Raw genomic sequence first — 18593 nt, 5'->3', positions numbered from 1 at the left:
CACAAAATTCGAGAAAACGGGTTCGGGAGTCGGTTACGTACGAGGAAGGATTAGCACCCTCATAACGCCCAAAATTGGTACCAAATTGGTTAATTAATGCTGTAGAAGCCCAAATTACCTGGGCCCGATTATATCAAAACCCAACCAAACCTCTAAACCCACTAAAACCCTTAACTCATGACCCATTTACATCTACCCAAACCCATTACAAAACCCAAATATTAAACCCAATTCAAAAGCCCATTAAGCCCCCTCCCAAAAAAAAACCTAACCCAAAAAAAAAAAACCTAACCCCCCCCCAAAAAAAAACCAAGAAACCCTAGCCACCTAGCCACCTAGCCACTTTCCCACTTGCCCCATTTTTCCTCCCATTTTTTATATCCATTGTCTACCACCATCACCTACAAAATAGAAAAAGAAGTAATAGAAAATCATGTAAAAGATAGCTATAAAAAGCCATTCAAAAATCATGTAAAAGGGGGGATTTTACAAAGATTGAAAAAAAAAACACAAAAATCCCTTCAAATTTTGAACACAAAAGAAACATCAATAAAAAAGTTGCATCTTTTTCTTTTTCCTCTTCTTTCAATCTTTTTTTCTTTTTTGTGTTGTTTTTTTCTTTCTTTATATATACATATATTGTTAAAAATTTTACCTTTTCCACCACTGTAGGTGATGGGCTTATGGTCGTTGACGATGGTGACGACCGACGATCGACCGGTGACCGCCCCCTTGGTGGATTTCCTTTCCCCTCCCTTCTCTCTTCTTTCCCCTTCTTTTTTAGGTATTTTATATATATTATGTATATATTTTTAATGCCATTAGTTATATATTTCTTATGTATATATTCTTAAATACTATTATATATATATATATATATATATATATATATATTTTAAATACCATATTGTGTATATATTATTATTACAAATTATTACTATTGCTAGTATTATCATAACTATTATTATATTAGTGTATATTTTATGTACATGTATATATATATATATTTGCACATATCATTATTTTATATTATTGTTGTAAATTTTTATGTACGTTTCCTAATATTTTCTTTTATTGTAGATATTATTATTATTATTATTATTATTACATACTTTTATTATATGCATATATATATATATGTATTTTATGTACATATTATTATTTTATATTATTATTACCAAATATATCATTTTTCCTATTTTATTATTAGTACATGATTTGTTTTTATTTTGTAAATATCATTATTATTGTGATTCTAATATTCTAGTATTCCATGTTAATATTTTTCATTAATGATATCATTTTTTTCGTCATTTATCTATTTTTAATTTCTCACTTTAGGAATATTTTTCTCATGTTTTAATTAATTTCAAAAATAAGGCAATGTACCGATTTAATATTAAGCCATCGATTTCATCGCTATGTTGGGTGAAATTCGTCACTTGTGTTAAAAAGCAGGACACCCTTTCTAAAAAATCGAAAACTAAAATTCTCATTTTTCAATCGGATCACGATTAAATATTATATTGAACTCGTATTTTTGAAAATCAAGTCAACACATGTTTATAAGATACCAATTTTGGGCGTCGCGAGGGTGCTAATACCTTCCTCGCGCGTAACTGACTCCCGAACCCCAATTTTTCTTTGGACTTTCACGTAGACCTAAATTTGGCCTTCTTTTTGTTTTAAAATAATTTTATTAGGTGTTTGATCACACCTATAAAAAAGGATCGGTGGCGACTCCCTTTGTTAATAAAATCGAAAGTTGGTTTTCAAATGTTTAATAAATCGCCACAATTAGCGACCGACTGAAAGAAAATTTTTTTTTTACGTCGCTACAGCTGGCGACTCCACTGGGGACCCTTTTTGAGAGTCGTGTCTGGAATTAAACTCGCGTTGTCAAAATTTTCAAAGTTCCTTATTCAAATTAACATTTAGTCGTGATCCTCAAATTTTTTATTTTCAAAAAAATCATGCATTTGCATCGTGTTGTATATATTCTAACTTGTTTTATCCGGTTGTTTTTCAGCTTTAAATTTTTGTGATTTTAGTTTTGGTTTAGTTTTTCTAAATAAAACGTAAAGGTTTGCAAGTTTCTCCCCACACACCGTGCACGTGCATTTTTGTTGCATAACATGAGCTCTATACCCGGGCTCCGTCTCTGTTAAGTGAAAGTAAACGCTACGCCTTCGTGAGTTAACTCGTTCCTCCGCACAGGCTAGTGAATACTTTCGGGTTACATATGACTTATGCTTTCGTGAGTTAACTTGTCCCTCCGCATAGGCATAAGTAAATGTAATCCCTCGAATTGATCTCGTAAGCCTATGATGGGCCATGACCGAGGCTCTGTACTAATCTTAGTAGATGACAGTGCAGACAATTCGAGTACTCATCTAGAACCAAAACTGCATATAGTGAACCACACGAGCCATCCAACTAGAGCCATGCCGAACCTCCGCTCGTTTAGTAGTCACCGAAATAAGTACACGGGAAAAGCACATCTTACCTTCTATTTCTTTTACATTTGTGCTTTCTAAGCAAGGGAATCGAGTCCACTGGACCAAGTAGCTTAATTTGTTAGATTTTCCACAGTTTTTCTCTGTTTATATGTGTTGCGCTAACCAAGGTCATTTGTCTGTATTTCTATTTTTCATCATGCATCGAAGGCATCTTGTTAGGAAGGTGTTGATTAGAGATTGGTCGCCAAAAATGGGTTTCTAATGGAGGAGTCAATTATACGAGTGACCGAAACGTTGTGTAATAGACTCCTTTGATTAAGTAAATACCTAAATAGGGGCTATCTTGAAATTAACACCAAATTTTTGCATATTCATTCATGACTGACATTCATTTGACATTCATGCATTCATTCATGCATCCATTCATTCATTGCATATCCCATACTCGTTCGCTGAGGTTAAAACGTACAATTCGCAGTTACAATACCACAAGACTGGAACCACGTCATTCGTATAGAACGCGTCGACAAACTAGAGTAATGGAGGCCGAATTCAATGAAAGGATTGAAAGGATGGAGAGAATTCAAAAGGAATTACAAGAGCAGTTGGCTAGGTCACAGCAAGAGACGAGAGACTTAATGGTGAGATCACGAGAAGGATCGCTCGAACAGAAGGATCAAATGGCCAAGATGATGGAGATGATGTCAGCTTTAGTTAAAGGAAAGGGACCCATGCAGAGCCCTAACATTGAGGAATCTCGATCAAGAGTTAATCACAATCAAGACCCGCTCTATCCCCCCAGATTCACTCCACCACACGCCCGCGCAGCACAAAGAGGGTACACCCAAGGAGAACCCACAGACCCAGAGCAATGGCCGGTGCCACATACTCATTTAGGGCAAGGAATATTCATATCAAATTCTGGGGCTAATCCTGCCAATCCAATTATTCCAGATTCGGACGATCCAATGAGTAGCGAGGTTGAGAACGGACGATCGTGAGGCTCAAGAGAAGTATAGGAGCTTAGAGGAAAGACTCAAAGCAATAGAGGGTACTGAAGCCTTCTCTACATTAAGTGCCAAAGAGCTCAGTTTGGTGCCCGATCTAGTTCTGCCTCCGAAGTTCAAGGTGCCTGATTTCAAAAAATACGATGGCACGAGATGTCCAAAGGCGCATCTTGTCATGTTTTGCCAAAAAATGACCGGTTATGTGAACGAGGATAAGCTACTCATACATTGCTTTCAAGATAGTCTAACAGGGTCAGCTCTTCGGTGGTACAACCAACTTAGTAGAGAAAAGATTCGATCTTGGAAGGACTCGGCTCGATTCTCATGAAAGCGGTACAAGCATGTATCGATATGGTGCCGATCAGTATGACCTTGCAAATGATGGAGAAAAGCCATCGAGCCTTTTTAGGTATCTTGCAGAGATGGAGAGACGTCTCAGCTCAAGTGGAACCCCCACTAACAAAAACAGAGATAACCGTTCTCTTTATCAATACTTTAAAAGCACCGTTTTATGACAAACTAGTGGGAAGTGCTACGAAAGACTTTGCGGATATTGTAATATCCGGTGAGCTTATAGAGAATGCTGTCAAGAGCGGTAGAATGGAAGGTCAAGAATGTTCAAGAAGAACAACGCCCATGAAGAAGAAAGAACCAGAAACTCACATGGTGGGAATGGAAAGTCGTTATGCCCCTAACCCATATCCAAACCAACCCCGACCTCGAAATTATCCACCTCTGAATTTCTATTACCCTCCTCAAACCCTTTACTACCAAACACAGCCTCCTTACTCTTCTTACTCCGTTTACGCCACAAGTAACCTGAGACCAACCGCCACATTCCCACAAAATACAATACCCGCCCAAGGTCAACCCAAAACGAAAGCAGAGGCCAAGAAACCCAATTCAGAGACCACAATTTACCCCTATTCTGTGTCATATGGGGAATCGTACCCAAAACTTTTGGAGAAGCAATTGATATCCCGTATTATATGGCACCATTGAGGCCCCATACCGAAATGGTACGACTCAAATGCTAGTGTGCATACCATACGGAAACCGGGGACATTCTACGAAAAATTGCCTAGCCTTTAAAAGGAGAGTTCAAGGACTAATTGATACGGGTATCCTACGATTCGATAGTGCCAGTAATATAACTAGGAACCCGTTCCCTAACCATACTGAAGGGAATGTGAACACAGTGGGGAAAGAAGATGAATGGCAAGTCAGAAGATGTGTTTGAGAATAAGGGCGCTCTGCAGAAAATCTGGGAGGCTTTGGTTAAGAAGGATTGCTCGCCTGACGGTAATCTCGAAAAAATGTCGAGTTTTTGTGGTTTCCATGGAATCATAGGACACAACATTCAGTCATGTGAGGAATTTAAAAGGGTACTTCAAAACATAATGGATAATAAAGAGATTAAGATATTTTATAAAGGCGAATAGGCTGATGGAGGAGAAATATGAGCCTCTGACCATCAATCGTCAGGTTTTCCATATAGCACCGACCGACCGTTAATAATTTATTATGACGCGAAGAAGGAGCCGGTGAAACCAAAATTGACAATCGAGGTACCATCTCCTTTCCCCTAGAAGGACAATAAAGCAGTACCATGGAAATATGACGTTAATATCGTCACACCTGAAGATGAAAAACCCAAAGCCATGACTGGAAGCGTCGGGGAAGTAGGTCATTTCACTCGTAGTGGAAGATGTTATTCGAAGGAGGTGAAGAAGAACAGTGACTTGAAACAAAAAGGAAAAGCACCGATGCACGTGACTGAAGAGGAGCATGAAAGCGTGATCGAACAAGAAGCTAAAAAGCCTGTGGACGAGGAAGAAGCACAGGAATTCTTAAAATTTATCAAGCACAGTGAGTACAACGTGGTAGAACAATTGAGCAAGCAGTCAGCGCGAATCTCGGTATTATCTCTGCTGTTGAATTCAGAACCACACCGGAACGCTCTGCTGAAAGTGTTAAATCAAGCTTATGTGGCAAACAATATATCCGTTGAAAAACTGGATAGATGGATGAACAACTTGAATGCGGATAATTTTATTTCTTTTAGTGATGATGAAATACCGCCCAATGGTAGAGGCTCAGTGAAAGCATTGCATATCACAACCCGTTGTAAGGGCTATATAATACCAAACATGCTTATCGACAATGGATCGGCACTCAATGTTATACCTTTGGCCACACTTTCCAGGATTTCAATAGATTTATCCTATCTAAGGCCCTGTCATTCTACAGTAAGGGCATTCGATGGAACAAGACGAGAAGTTATGGGAAAAATCGAGATCCCTCTAGAAGTGGGTCCCTACATATACAATGATTGAGTTTCAAATCATGGACATTACACCATCATACAATTGTCTCTTAGGAAGACCTTGGATACATTCTGCTGGAGCAGTCCTATCATCCCTCCATCAAAAGGTGAAATTTATCATGGATGGTTGTTTGGTCCTTTGTCGAGGAGAAGAAGACATTGTAGCATCTATTTCGCCGACGCACCATATATTGAAGTGAGTAAAGACGCTCTGAAATGTTCCTTCCGATCTCTTGAATTTGTCAATGCCACATTCGTCGCTGAGGGAAACAGAATTCCCGAGCCAAAACTGTCGAGAAATACCAAGATGGGTGTCAAGTTGACTGTAGGAAAGGGAGCCCGAGCAAGGAAATGTTTGGGAAGGTACCTGCAAGGAATAGTCAGGGCTCTAAAGCCAGTATATCACAAGGCCCGATACGGTTTAGGGTTCCAGCCGGACATGTGTCAAAGAAGAAAGCAATGAAAGAAAGATCAGGAAAGAAGGATCGCGAGAACACTAGGTCGAGAACCAGAATGGGAGCCCATGGAATTCCTTCCTTTATCAAGAATATTTACGTCTACGGGAATGATATACCAAGGGCAGTATAGTGCACAAAGCACAATGTTAATGATCGAAGAGGGTTTTCAGAATATCAGTATAAATGTCATTGACAAAGGAGCTGACACAAGTAAAGATGTCTCAAAGATACGCCTTCGTCCCCCAGGTTTTATGTTGAACAATTGGACTACCGAGAACCTTCTTATAGTTTATAAGTCTTCAGAGTAATGCTCAAACATTAACATTCTATTGTGTCCTTAGATATAATAGAATTCTTTTGTAAGAGCTTGCATTCGCTCTTTATCATGAAGATTAATGAAGATGCATTTTGTCATGATCTTTCGCATTACCACTAATTTCATAATCATTTTCTCATTTCATAGCCTGTCCTTACATTTGCCTCATGCCATGCCATAACATTTTGTTTGGATGCCCCTCTATAGTTTCCTTTTCCATTCAACTTTCAGGTGCTCAGATGTCAACAGCATGAACAAACCCGTTACGAGTCCTGAAATCGATTTTGAGAAGGTTGTTTGTTTAGGAGAATTCGAAGCCGAAGAAAATGCTGAAGACTATGTCTCGTCTCCTGACTTGCTAAGAATGGTGGAACAAGAGGATAAACAGATTTTGCCTCATCAAGAATCTGTTGAAACAATAAATCTGAACCGAAGAAAGGAAGCAAGAAGTGAAGATTGGGACTTCTATTTCGGGGCACCGGGCATAATTTGATTGTTTTGCTCATGAGTACAAAGATGTATTCGCATGGTCATATCGAGGACATGCCAGATTGGATGAAGATGTAGCGGTCCATAAGCTCCCATTAAAGCGAGAATGCAAGCCCATTCAACAAAAGCTAAGGCGGATGAGGCCTGAGATGTTGTTGAAGATAAAAGAGGAAGTCAAGAAGCAATTTGATGCTGGCTTCCTACAAGCCTCCAAATATCCAGACTGGGTGGCTAACATAGTCCCGGTACCAAAGAAAGATGGCAATGTACGAATGTGCGTGGATTATTGTGACCTGAATCGAGCAAGTCCTAAAGATAATTTTCCCTTACCACACATTGATACGTTGGTGGATAACACAACAAAACATTCATTGTTTTTTTTCATAGACGGATTCTCGGGGTATAATCAGATCAAGATGGCCCTTGAGGATATGGAGAAAACTACCTTCGTAACAACGTGGGGAACATTCTGCTACAAGGTGATGCCATTTGGGTTAAAGAATGCTGGAGCAACATATTAGAGGGCTATGGTGACGTTATTTCATGACATGATACATAAGGAAATAGAGGTCTACGTCTACGATATGATTGCTAAATCCCGAGGGGAGGAAGAGCATGTAGTGAACCTGAAGAAATTGTTCGACAGACTGAGAAAGTTCCAGCTAAAGCTCAATCCGGCCAAATGTACGTTTGGGGCTACCTCGGGAAAGTTGCTAGGCTTCATTGTCAAGTGAAAGAGGTATCGAAGTTGATCCAGATAAAATAAAAGCCATCCAAGAATTACCACCTCCGCGCACGCAAAAGGAAGTTAAAGGATTTTTAGGGAGATTAAACTACATCGCCCGATTTATGGCTCAACTTACCAACCAATGCGACCCAATCTTTCGGCTTCTTCAAAAACATAACCCGGAAGAATGGAACGAGGAATGCCAGGTGGCCTTTGATAAGATAAAACAATATTTGTCCAGTCCTCTAGTGCTAGTACCGCCAACTCCTGGAAGACTATTGATATTGTATTTAACTGTGTTCGAAAGTTCAATGGGTTGCGTCTTTGGGGCAACACGACGAGTCGAGAAAGAAAGAAAAGCGATCTACTACCTCGGCAAAAGTTCATGAATATGAGGCAAAATATTCGTCCATTGAGAAATATTGTTGCGCTCTGGTTTGGGTAGCTCGGAGACTCAGACAATATATGTTGTATCACACGACATGGCTAATTTCAAAGCTGGACCCAATAAAATACATGATGGAATCGCCGGCACTATCAGGAAGAATGTCACGATGGCAGATCCTCCTTTCGGAATATGACATTGCCTATGTAAGTCAGAAGCCGATAAAAGGGAGTGCAATAGCTGATTTCTTAGCAACTCGAACGACAGAGAAATATGAGCCTTTAAGATTCGATTTCCCAGACGAAGACTTAATGTGCATCACAGAAATAGAATCCGAGTCATCAAAAGAGAAGTCATGGAAGATGTGCTTTGATGGTGCGTCAAATGCTTCGGGGCATAGAATTGGAGCAATCTCGGTATCACCAGACGGAATCATTATCCGTTCAACGCAAGATCGAATTTCTTCGTACCAATAACATAGCGAATATGAGGCTGTATCATGGGACTTCGTGCAGCTATTGAACGAAACATCGAAATCTTAAAGGTGTACGGGGGCTCAGCCCTAGTGGTTTACCAAATCCGTGGAGAGTGGGAAGTGAGGGACCCAAAATTGATTAAGTACAGTGATTTAGTGGCTGAATTGATCAAAGAATTCAAATAAATAACTTTTCATTACTTCCCGCGAGAAGAAAACCAATTGGTCGATACCACGCCACCTTGGCTTCAATGTTCAAAGCAAGTAAAGAAGCGAAATAATGCCCTCAAAATGAGCATATCGAGGTCCCCGCACATTTTGTAGCATTGAGAAAGAGGCGACGGACGGCCATGGTTCCATGATATCTTAGAATATATCAAGAATCAAAGCTATCCCGAACAAGCGAATGAGAACGATAAAGAACAATCGGAAGAATGGCGGTGGATTTGTTCTTGATGGGGATATCCTGTATAAAAGAGGAAATGATCAAGTACTTTTGAGATGCATGGATGATGTTGAAGCCAGAAAGATACTTGAAGATGTCCATAAGAGAATCTGTGGGACACATGCCAATGGTTTTAGTATGGCTAGAAAGACTATGAGACTCGGTTACTACTGGTTGACGATGGAAAGCGACTGCATTAGTTTTGCCAGAAAATGCCACAAATGTCAAATCTACGGCGATAAAATTCATGTAGCCCCTTCACCCCTTCACGTCATGACTTCTCCGTGGCCTTTTTCTATGTGGGGCATGGATGTCATAGGGCCTATTTTCCCGAAAGCTTCTAATGGACATCGATTCATTTTTGTGGTCATTGATTACTTCACAAAATGGATAGAAGCCGCTTCGTTTGCCAATGTGACCAAGACTGCAGTTTGCAGGTTTTTGAAGAAGGAAATCATTTGTCGATATGGTTTGCCTGAAAGAATCATTTCAGATAACGCCATGAATCTGAATAACAAGATGATGAAGGAAGTAAGTGAGCAATTCCAAATAAAGCATCATAACTCCTCGCCCTATCGCCCAAAGATGAATGGGGCTGTTGAAGCAGCCAATAAAAATATTAAGAGGATCATTGGGAAAATGACTGAGACATATAAAGACTGGCACGAGAAACTACCATTTGCTTTGTATGCATATCGCACATCTGTACGGACATCTACGGGGGCAACTCCTTTCTCTCTGGTCTATGGAATGGAAGCTGTGCTACCTATCGAAGTTGAGATCCCCTCTCTACGAGTCTTAATGGAGTCGAAATTAGAGGAAGCAGAATGGGTTCGAGCTCGATATGACCAGTTAAACCTCATCAAAGAAAAACATCTAAAGGCAATTTGTCATGGACAGATGTACCAGAAGAGAATGATCGCGGCCCATGACAAGAAGGCACGGCCAAGAGAATTTCACGAAGGAGAACTCGTGCTGAGAAAGATTCTCCCAATACAAAAAGACTTTCAAGGAAAATGGGCGCCAAATTGGGAAGGTCCATACGTCGTAAAGAAGGCATTCTCGGGCGGAGCTTTGATTCTCACCGAGATGGATAGAAAGGAGTTACCTAATCCAGTAGATTCAGATGCTGTAAAGAAATATTATACCTAAAAAAAAAAAAGGGAATCAAGGTGAAAACCCAAAAAGGGCATCTTGATTAACACAAAAGATTAGGATGAAAACCCGAAAGGGCATTCTAATGAAGTAAACCCGGGCTTAAAGAGCAAGGCGGTTGAACTGTGGGTTAAACAGCGAAACTATAGTATTTGAAGCATTTTTCAGTAGCTCGAAATCTTCTACGCAAGAAGCCATGCTAGAAAAGATTTTTGATGAGAAACGTGGAAGAGTTCGTGTGTTGAATATCTAGAGCATCTGTATCCATTGAATGCGATCCATTTTCTCTTTATGACACTTTCTCATTATCATTGGTTAATTTTCTTTGTTTGCCACGTTTGAAATAAATAAATGTGAGGTATCCCTTTGTCCCTACCTGACCATTTTCATGCATCTCATTATTTACATGATAAATGGTGAAATGACATACTCTAAACAAAAGAAATGTTAAGCATTACCTGGATGAAAATTTGATAAGCACAAGAGTCTCAAAGTAAGAACAAAGTTCAATCGAGGGCAGAAGAGTGATATCTGAGAAACGTCGATTTCTCGTGAAGCTTGAAGACAGGTATAAGGACTGAAGAGAAAGTCGAGAATCAAAGCAATGAACACAGATCCTTAACAATCGTAGCTAAATGGACATACGACAAACATGCTTAAGGAGCACTGCATAATCATGTAGGCATAAAAGCATTTAAGACAAACATGTGCATATCATGATAACATCATACATGGCATATCTGGTACTCCAACGAGCAAGAAATCTTGAATGAGAGTCGCACTGAATCAAAGGAAAAGACACCCGAATTCTACCAAAGGACAGGTTTTGGTATTTTGATGTTTTTAATTCATGCTTTTCAAGGAAAATCAACTCATATTGCGAGAGATGAGTTGAGCCTCAAGACACGTTGATGTATTTTTAATTGTTGTTTTCAAAATCAGCTCATATTGCGAGAAGTGAGTTGAGCCTCGGGGCACGCTGAGGTATTTTTAGTTTTAAATTGACTCATATTGCGAGAGGTGAGTTAAGCCTTTTAATTTTTGTTTTTCAAAATCAACTCATATTGCTAGAGGTGAGTTGAGCCTCGGGGCACGCTAAGGTATTTTTAGTTTTAAATTGACTCATATTGCGAGAGGTGAGTTAAGCCTTTTTATTTTGGTTTTTCAAAATCAACTCATATTGCTAGAGGTGAGTTGAGCCTCAGGGCACGCAGAGGTATTTTCAATTTTTGTGTTTTAATTTCAACTCATATTGCGAGAGGTGAGTTGAGCCTCAGGACACGATGAGGTAATTTCAATTTTTGTTTGTCAAGAATCAACTCATATTGCGAGAGGTGGGTTGAACCTTTTAATTTCTTCTTTTTCAAAATCAGCTCATATTGCGAGAGGTGAGTTGAGCCTCAGGTCACGCCGAGGTATTTTCAATTTCTGTTTTCATTATTATGTTTTTGAAAGAATCAACTCATATTGCGAGAGGTGAGTCGAGCCTCAAGCCACGCGCTGAAGTATTTTTAGTTTATGTTTCAAATTTTGACTCAAACTGTGAGAAGTGAGTCAAGCCTTAGGTCTGTTGAGGTATTCTTAATTTTGTTGTTTCAAAATCAACTCATGTTGCGAGAGGTGAGTTAAGCCTTTTAATTCTGTTTTTCAAAAAATTCAACTCATATTGCGAGAGGTGAGTTGAGCTTTTTAATTCTGCGAGAGTTGAGTTGAGTCTTTTAATTTCATTTTCAAAAATCAACTCATATTGCGAGAGGTGAGTTGAACCTCCATCACATATCGAGGTATTTTCAAAATCGCTTTTCAAGTTAAGTTTCAAAAATCAACTCATATTGCGAGAGGTGAGTTGAGCCTTGGCTCACGCAGCTAAGCTATTTTCAATTTCTATTTTTAATGTCTGTTTTTTAGAGTCAATTCATATTGCGAAAAATGAGTTGAGCTCGGGATCACATGCCGAGTAGAGAATAAAGATTGAAGTCGATCAAGGCGTCGATTCTCTCCTTAAAGTTGCAATGGAGTTGATCGAGGGCATCAGATATTGCCTTTCTGAAGTCGCAGAAGAAAAGACCACAAACCTTATCTCACTGAAGCGATAGAAGAGCATATTGAAGTTGTAGATCTTATCTTTCTGAAGTTACAGTGAAGCGGATCGAAGCCACAAATCTCATATCCTTGAAGTTACATTGGAACAGATTGAAGCTACAAGGCCTTTCTCTGAATTTGCAATGGATTGAACCAAAGCTACAAGATGCGGTGGACTGAAAAGGGACTAACTAAACAAGAAGAGTTCCAAAGCAAGTCAAGACCTAGCAAGACCAGGCAACTTTGGTCTTCCTTGAAAGTCTTTGCTCTATTATCGTTGCACGACAATGAGCAAAGAGGGGCAGTTGTAGAAGCCCAAATTGCCCGGGCCCGATTATATCAAAACCCAACCAAACCTCTAAACCCACTAAAACCCTTAACTCATGACCCATTTACATCTACCCAAACCCATTACAAAACCCAAATATTAAACCCAATTCAAAAGCCCATTAAGCCCCTCCCAAAAAAACCTAACCCAAAAAAAAAAGAAAAACCTAACCCCCAAAAAAACCAAGAAACCCTAGCCACCTAGCCACTTTCCCACTTGCCCCATTTTTCCTCCCATTTTTGATATCCATTGTCTACCACCATCACCTACAAAATAGAAAAAGAAATAATAGAAAATCATGTAAAAGATAGCTATAAAAAGCCATTCAAAAATCATGTAAAGGGATTTTACAAAGATTGAAAAAAAACACACAAAAATCCCTTCAAATTTTGAACACAAAAGAAACATCAATAAAAAGGTTGCATCTTTTTCCTTTTTCCTCTTCTTTCGAATCTTTTTTTTTTTTTTTTGTGTTATTTTTTCTTTCTTTATATATACATATATTGTTAAAAATTTTACCTTTTCCCGCCACTGGTGGTGGTATATATATATCGACGATGGTATGATGACCGACGATCGACCGATGACGGCCCCCTTGGCGGATTTCCTTTCCCCCTCCTTCTCTCTTCTTTCCCCTTCTTTTTTAGGTATTTTATATATATTATGTATATATTTTTAATGCCATTAGTTATATATTTCTTATGTATATATTCTTAAATACTATTATATACATATATATATATATATATATTTTAAATACCATATTGTGTATATATTATTATTACAAATTATTACTATTGCTAGTATTATTATAACTATTATTATATTAGTGTATATTTTATGTACATATGTATATATATATATATTTGCACATATCATTATTTTATATTATTGTTGTAAATTTTTATGTATATATTTTTTATGTACGTTTCCTAATATTTTCTTTTATTGTAGATATTATTATTATTATTATTACATACTTTTATTATATGCATATATATATATATGTATTTTTATGTACATATTATTATTTTATATTATTATTACCAAATATATCATTTTTCCTATTTTATTATTAGTACATGATTTGTTTTTATTTTGTAAATATCATTATTATTGTTATTCTAATATTCTAGTATTCCATGTTAATATTTTCATTAATGATATCATTTTTTTCGTCCTTTATCTATTTTTAATTTCTCACTTTAGGAATATTTTTCTCATGTATTAATTAATTTCAAAATAAGGCAATGTACCGATTTAATATTAAGCCATCGATTTCATCGCTATGTTGGGTGAAATTAAATCGGCTTGTGTTAAAAAGCAGGACACCCTTTCTAAAAAATCGAAAACTAAAATTCTCATTTTCAATCGGATCACGATTAAATATTATATTGAACTCGTATTTTGAAAATCAAGTCAACACATGTTTATAAGATACCAATTTTGGGCGTCGCGAGGGTGCTAATACCTTCCTTGCGCGTAACTGACTCCCGAACCCCAATTTTTCTTTGGACTTTCATGTAGACCTAAATTTGGCCTTCTTTTTGTTTTAAAATAATTTTATTAGGTGTCCGATCACACCTATAAAAAAGGATCGGTGGCGACTCCCTTAATAAAATCGAAAGTTGGTTTTCAAATGTTTAATAAATCGCCACAATTAGCGACCGACTGAAAGAAATTTTTTTTTTACGTCGCTACAAATGCCTTATGTCGAAAGTTGAAAAGATTTTAAAATAAATTTTAAAACACGATCCCTTTTTTATGCATGTTTAGATAACTTGAAGCAGATATTGAGATTTTCTTATTTCGAAGAAATAAAACGACATTTCAAACCTTCGATATCGGAATCACCTCATAATTCCCTAAATTTTATACATTAAAATTTTAAAAAGGATATTCGGTTGTTCGGCCAAATGATAAATCAAAACCCAACACGTAGGGCGCGATTTCCTCGAAATTTCTAAACACGAAATATTGCCTTGTTTTAAAAAAGCCTTGAATAACAGTGCAATAGTATGAAATGATTAAGATTCTCTTGTTTCGAGGAAGTAAAATATCACATCCAGCACGTAGGACGCGATATTTCAAACCTTCGACACCAAAATCATCTCATGATTTCCAAAACTTATGCATTGAAATTTTAAAAGAATATTTGGTTGTTCGGCCAAACCATAAATCGAAACTTAACACGTAGGGCACGATTTCCTCGAAATTTCCAAACACGAAATATTGCCTTTCTTGGAATAAAAACGAATGTGACATTTAGCAATGTGCATTATTTTGTTTGAAGCAAAACAAATATTTTGGAGCATGATGTGCGGTATGATTTGAACTGGATAAAACTAAAATATACATAGAGCATGGAATGATACAACACGAATTAGATGGAACGATACAATACGAATTAGATATAATATCAATGAATGTCACAATATGAAGATGTCGATAAGTAGTTTGTAGCATATATAATGGTCATATTCACAATGTATATTATTTTTAATACCAACCAATAATCAAAGACAAACAAAGTAAAATAATAAAAAACGATTTAAAGTAAATAGGATAAAAGTTTAAAATAAAAAGCGAATGAAATAATTAAGATTTTAAACACATAATACCAAAGAATGGTTCAAAATGAGCGACATGTGAAAATAAAATATAAACAATGAAATAATGTATAAAGTAAATTTTAAATAATATGTTAAATACATTAAAATGAATAATACAAGTAAAATAAAAAAAACTCTTTAAAATAACATATAAAAAAGCTTAAAATAAATATGTAAATCAGAAATTTAAAATAAATAACATACAAAAACAGCTTAAATGAGTATCCATATATATATACTATAATCCAAAGTAATATATATATATATATATATATATATATATATAAGTTCCAAAATGACGAGTATATAAAAGAATTTTAAAGTAAATGATGTATAGAAAGTTTAAAATAAATAACAATAAAAGGAATTTAAAATATTAACATATAGAATAATACATATCTAAACAACGCATAAAAATTTTAAATAGATAATATATGTGAAATAGTTTAAAAAATAAAAGGTGTCTAAAATACATATGCATAATAATTAAAACAAATAATGTATATGAAAATTAAAATGAATAATAGTTTAAAATATGTAAAACTTAGAATACATGATAATAACATAATTTAAAATAAATAATACAAGAAAAACAAGCTTAAAATAAATAAATAATAAAATAATTTCCTAAAAAATAAAATAATAAATAAATTAAGTGAAATAGTTTAAAAAAAGGTGTCTAAAATATATATGCATAATAATTAAAACAAATAATGTATATGAAAATTAAAATGAATAATAGTTTAAAATATGTAAAACTTAGTATACATGATAATAACGCGATTTAAAATAAATAATACAAGAAAAACAGGCTTAAAATAAATAAATAATAAAATAATTTCCTAAAAACTAAAATAATAAATAAATTAAATAGATTAGGACTAGGTGAAATTGAATTAAAATTAAGGTGCAAATTGTAAATAAATAAAGAAGCTGCGAAGGTCAAAACGAAACATGCTTAAGCTAACAGGGACCTATTCGACAAATAGCCCAATATTCGAACATGTGTCCTTTCCCCGAGAGTTCAGCATGCCAAGGACTAAATTGAATGGCAAGCAAAATAAGTGGCCGAATTTACAAAAAAAATAAAGTACATAAAGGACCAAATTGTAGCGCACTATAAAGGTAGAGAGACCTCGCGTGAAATATCCCCTCCCCTACAAAATGCGCGGATCCCAGGAGAATCCGGGTCGAGTCTGCGGGTCAGCCCCAAAACGACGTCGTTGTGGGGCTCTTCAGGACACCTTGAAACGTTGCCGTTTTGTAAGGTTATAAAAGCCAAATTTTTGAGAAAAAATCACTTCTGCTCCCTTCTCTTTTCAAAAAAAGCTGATAACTCTCCTCTCTCTCTCTCTTTCTCACGTTCCCTGATCCGATTAGGGACCACCGTGTCAACCACCGTGTCTCCGCCATAAGCGGTGGTCGGAATCGAACAAAAATGGTTTTTTAACCCTTTTTTAATACCTTTTGAAGGCCAAGCCTTCAAAACCGGAAGAACCGAAAAGAGATGGCCCTCAACCCCTCTTTGAGTTCGATTTCAATGATGGAGGAGGGACCCTCCGGCGTCGCGATCGCAGAGAATCCGATAAGCCTCTCCCTCTTCCTTTTTATTTTTTGTTTTAAAATGGATTTGAAACCAAAAATAAGAAAAAAGAATCGAAAAGAAAAAAGAAAAGAGAATAGAATCCAAAAACAACCTTTTTCTTATTTTTGCTTTTGATTTCTCCGATATCTCGTGTAATACAACCTTTTTTGTATTAAAACCCCCATTACAAATGATTTCTTTTCGGCTTTATAACCGATTACAACCTTAGAAAAATATTGTTTTTCTTTGTCTCTGCTACTGTTTGCGTCTGTTGCTCTTTTTCTGCTTTGCGTGTTTCTTTTCCATTTTGCAGGTAGAGTCGGAGCTGGTAGTACGGGAAATGGGACGGGGCTCATGTCTCGAGCGTTGTGCGCGCTGAGGCCAGCACATGGAGGAGCGGCGCGAGATGCTGGTATAGGAACCCTAGGGTTTCTTCTTTTTCTAATAAATTTGGGCTAGGGATTGGGCTTGTAAAATTGGGTAATGACTTGGGCCAAGCATACTTTGCATTTGGGTCGCTCTTGTAATTGGACTGTTTCTTTGTCTTGGACTTTATTTATTTTTTTATTATTGTAATGGGCTCAGGAAAATTTGGGCATTTACACCGACAACCCAGTCGCCCCTGCAATCTCTGATGAGTCCTCCAACTCTAATTTCTTTCGTTCTAAGGTTAAACGCCCTAACTCTGTGAAGCTTCACCCATCCGACCTGAGGTTTGAACCATCCAGGAACCTAAAGCATAACCGTATCGCACCCAAAGTTACTCTCCATAGCCATAGTTAACAAAAGCTGAACTCTTAGATATAACTGAGTTACTAGAGCCATTATCATTACGGAATATGAAATTATTCCTCTGAGACCATAATTGCCAACACAAAAAGAATGTCCCAATCCCGCCCAGCATGATCAACTTGTTTTCTATTTGAAAGATTGCTTAATTACCAACCTTGAATTGGCATCCTAAAGAAATCGTCTCTACAGGAAATTGGAACAACTTTATTCCAACGGTTGGATGCTAGATGGCAATCTCTCAGCACATGAGTGACTGCCCCAACATCTCCCCCAAATACACTACAAAAAGGATGATCGACAATTTTTTGTTTGCATCTTAATTTCCAAGTTAGTCAACAGTTTACCATGACAAGCTAACCACAACAACTCTTTTAACCGTGGAGGTCTTACTCTTCTATATGCTTCCACATAAGGTCCCATTTAGAGTCTGCACTACCCTATTGGTGTTGATTCAAAATTTTATAACCATCCGCTACCTTTAGCCTTCCATTGTTGGTTCATCACCATGAGCACCTGTCATCCATATCATAAGCTTGTAGAGGTTTAGTCCTTGCAATCTCTAGAAGAACTTGACTGCTAAATCAGCCTACAAATTTTTGCCAATTCTAATGCCCACTATCATTAATCATCTCCCTTACTAAAGTATTATCCTCACCATGACCACGACATAAATGACGTTGCTTTTAAGGGTCCCAAGTCAGACACCAGGCATCATAACAAAATTTAATCCGGTTCCCTTGCCAATGGACCATGAGATACCATTCTTCAGGACACCTCATACCTTGAAATAAGATCTCCAGAAAAAAGAAGCTTTTGGCTTACTATTATCGTCCGGCATTTCACCACCAACTTATATTTATTCTTAAGAATCCAATCCCAGAATTCATAACTGTTAGTCAAGGTATGAAAACCCAGTTTCATGATGAATGACATATTATGCTCTTTCAACTTC

This window comes from Gossypium arboreum, chromosome 5 (assembly GCF_025698485.1).
Source record: "Gossypium arboreum isolate Shixiya-1 chromosome 5, ASM2569848v2, whole genome shotgun sequence".
Lineage (NCBI taxonomy): Eukaryota > Viridiplantae > Streptophyta > Magnoliopsida > Malvales > Malvaceae > Gossypium > Gossypium arboreum.
The sequence above is the reverse complement of the archived record's forward strand: the minus strand, read 5'-3'. Positions refer to the sequence as shown.